We start from the raw sequence: 4,120 nt of genomic DNA on the forward strand, positions 1-4,120 counted from the left end.
CTTGAAACTCACATAGCGATTTGAAGTATTCTTTATTGTCTACAATCTCATAATTTTTAAGGGAGATTTTTGTTGAAAGATCCCTTTAGAAATGTTTTCTGTACAGGACGCATGTTTGACTTGTTACTAAGTCTGTGGAAAGGGTGGAAGTTTAAAGCTGAATGTGAGAATTGAAGGTTTGGTGAGCAGCCTTTGAGAACTAGGACTCGATTGTAAAGCAAGAGTACAGTCAGGAAACTGGCTGAATTTTCATCATAGTATGCAAGGGTGTAGTGTGAGGGTTGATCAGGTGCGAATGAGGTTTTTACAGACATAATGAATACTTTTTGAAGATTTCAGTAAGCAGTAGTGAGTGAACATATTAAAGTAGAACTGGAAATTTCAATTACATTTTTGATGTGGTAGCTATTTTTCATATCAATTTTGATTTTGTAAGCCATTTGAGAGTTTATATGGGCTATTTTATTTGTGCTCAGTTTTGCTGCTGTGTATTTGATGAAAAAGGGAAAAGATACTTCATAACAAAGGATTTATGGTGGCTTAGCATAGATTCATGGTGGATTTTTTTCGTTGTGTCCTAGGGGTACTGTTGTTATTTTCTGTTTTGCAGATTCATGGTCATGCCACCATTTTGAAAACTTCAGCATTTGAGTTCTAAGAGATTGACTGTTAAAAAAACTGTTCATATCTTCCATTTAGCTTTCTGTGGAACTTGAAAAATGTCGTTAACCTGAGTAATGGCAAGTCAGATAAGTAAACAGAGAGCATTTTGGTGAAGAAAATGTGCTTGCTGTGGTATCAGGCTGACAAGTCAGTTTCTCATTTCATCTGATGAAATAAAATACCTGTTGTTGTTGGAGTTGACTTCGTTAGCTCTCTTCTCTCAGTAAAGAACTATGAGGAGTTTGGAGTCCGTACCTTATATGTCTGTGAACCAGCTGTAGGTGGCAATACCTGTTTTGATGGCCTTTTTCCAGGTGTCTTTTATAGGTGCATTTTCTGCATGCCATGATATGCTTTGAAGGAGTATTTGAAGGATTGCTACAGTGCTTGGTATTGCTTTGTCTTTAAAGAGAAGAAGAACCAACAGATACCTGAGGGCTGTAAAAGCTGTAATTTAGGACTTAAGATAAGGCAGATGCTGAGAAATTCATCATTCCTACTGATAATGTGATTTCCTTAGCACTACACTTTTGTCTACTCTTTGGAGCAGTGCATGAGCGCTTAATCATCTCTGTCTGTGTATGTGAACATGAACAAACAAAAGGTTTTAAAATATTTAATGCTGAAAAGCACTATTTGTTATTTGCATCCTTTCCAGGCTAATCTGGAAATGAGAATTATACACCCTGACAAGTTGATTGGTAGTGAAGTGTTTCAGCCTTTACAAGTTACTGTGATCTAGATAATGCACAACAGAGCAATGACTGTAAGGGCTAGTGGTAGAGCAGGCAAAGTTAGGAGAATGGAAGGGAATAGAAATCAAAAAACATACACCCCCTCCAAAAACCCACAATCAAACAAACGGCCCAGCCCAGCAAAGCCCAGTACCTTAATGTCTCTTGCTTAAGCCTAAGTGAAAAGGTGTATGGTTAGCACACCTATGCTACAAAAAGACCCTCTGACCTGTTTGTTTTACAGAGGGAGTAAAGTAAATAAGCCTTTTCAGACCAGTCTCTAACAGCTTAGGGAGTAGATGGAATTGTAAACAGTAGTGTTACTAGTATAGTCCTTCAAACAAGAAGCTAAGCACACCTGAATATCAGTGTAATAATAGCAAGTGTATTCTTAGTGTGACCTTTTGGGGAATTATTTGTGATCTGGGTTTGCAGTTTGATGTAGGTGAAACATAATGACTGGAAAAGAATAGTGTGTCTTTGTTCTCACTGATTTAATGCACTGGTTCTTTTTCTATTCTTGATTAATTTATGAGACTAAAATGTACTGTGTGTAATACATATTATACTTTAACAAATGGCCAAAAACTTCTTCCAAAAATGGGCCTGTACCTTTCATTTACTGCATTTAGGCCACCAAAGGCAATGCTATTAAGCAAAAGCATGCTGTAACAGTGTACTAAGAGGGACTAAGGGTAAGATTATTCAGTAAATTATTTCATGCTAATAATCACTGTAAATAAGGAACTAGTTTATTCTCAACATGGTTGTACAGGAAATCATAGCCTAAAGCTAAGATGGAAAGAGCTTTTAAAAGACTGGAGATACCACTTTATTTATTTTAGCCTGTTCTAAAGTATTAGGTCTAGGAATTGCATGATGGAAGTGCAGCATAATTATGGTATCAAATTGGAGCACCTGATCATGCTCCTGGCTTTAATGTCTGGGAACACTTTAACTCTTGGTCTGCCTTTGGAATTTGCTAACAAAGATAGTAATTGTGCTGCAGTCAGTGGTGTAGAAATCCTTATCAGCTCATTCTGTGCAAGCTTCCAAACACCTATTGTGCATTGTCAGTGTTTGAAGCAGGATTTGGTTTGTGGTTGTAGTTATATGCAAAATTTTCCATCTTCCACTGAAGCTGGATCGACTTCCCCGAGAGAGAGATTTAGAGGCTATGAATGCTTGGCAGGCAGCGATTGTAATGATCCCATACATGCAAATGGTAGAGCCTGTGATAGTTCAGGTATTTTATCATCATTGGTTACCTTGCAGAATGAATGATGTGCTAGTACCTTCTAAACAAGCACTTCTGACTTTGGTGCCGTGCAGAGATTAAGAATGATACTCCTCATAGTTCAAATACAACATTATGCTTTGATAATGGAGCCTGTTCAATTTTATGAAATTTTTTTGCACTTGCAAAGTAATGTCTTTAACATGTGTTTTGGTAGAATAGAAAAGTAACTGTAAACTTGTGCACCATTTTTCTTTGAGTAAGCAGTTAATTTGTAATTGCACTTTCTTGAAATTATTTTGGCATTGTGTGCCAGAAGTTACTCCTGAATTTTTTTTTTACTCTATGGTCTTAACCTACACTTGACTTCATCTGTTTTAACTTTTTAAACCAATTAGTAATTTTTCAGAATTTCACTAGTCTTATAATAATATTTAAAATTGGAGACAGTGTGCATAAAGCTCAAGCATTACTACTGTAAGATTAAAGTAATGCTACATTAATTATAAAAACCTCGTATTTAAACTGAGATATATAAACACAGAAATATATTTCAGTCTAAGTGTTGTTGCATATGGGCTTCATATGTGCAGTTAGGTTTTCACAGCTGTACCAAGTGTGAAGAATTCACATGTAGGTCTGTCTGTTTGGGCACTTAGACCAATGTGTGTTGTGTGGGTTTTGTTAAATGGTTTTATGGTCTATTATACTGTTTTGTTGGTAAGGCTTCATATATTTAGTCCCTTGACAATCAGGATGCTTGTTTGAGTATCACAGGCATTCAGGCTTAAACTTCTTGTTCCAGTTTCTGTTCCTTCTTGCAGTGCAGAGTTAGTGATGGTCCAGAACAGCCAAAGTAACTTTGTTCAGCAGAGAATGGCTACCTAAACAAGCTACTCTTTATCATTGGCCTTCCTTGCTGGGGCTTGTAGGTACAAACTGAAACGGGTATAAAATTTTGAGGGTACATTAAAACAACAAAGTAGGAAGTAAAGTAGTTGGAAGTTTTGTTTATTGTTATGGAGTAGAAAGTTAACACGGTTTTGAAGCTGACCGTGGTCCTTGAAGAGCAGCAAATGCAGGTCCCATTGATGTTTGGTTTTTTTGTCAAGGAAATTTTCAGAAAACTGTGCTTTGTATATATTTTTATTAAACTGAAGGGGTATCTTGATAATCTGTTTACATACTTCTGAATAACTCATTCTTTTGAGTATAGTGGAAGAGTACTGTTTTATAAATTGCTCAGATAGGCAGCAGAGGATGTAATCTAAGTTTAGGCTTAACAGAAAGACATGAATGGGACCACAGTCTGCTAAAACATGTAGGCAGTATTTCTAGTAAGGTATAGATTTGATAGCAACTGGAAGTTGCTTGTAGAGTGTTTTATAACCTTTTGCTTAAGGGCGTAAAACGACTTGGCCAGGCAAACTGTTTGAGCTTCTGTGTGACTTAAGTACTTTTCCAGCCTTCTGTTTGTTTGTCTGTC

The sequence above is a fragment of the Acanthisitta chloris genome, unplaced genomic scaffold, assembly GCF_000695815.1.
Source record: "Acanthisitta chloris isolate BGI_N310 unplaced genomic scaffold, ASM69581v1 scaffold36982, whole genome shotgun sequence".
Taxonomy (NCBI): Eukaryota; Metazoa; Chordata; class Aves; order Passeriformes; family Acanthisittidae; genus Acanthisitta; species Acanthisitta chloris.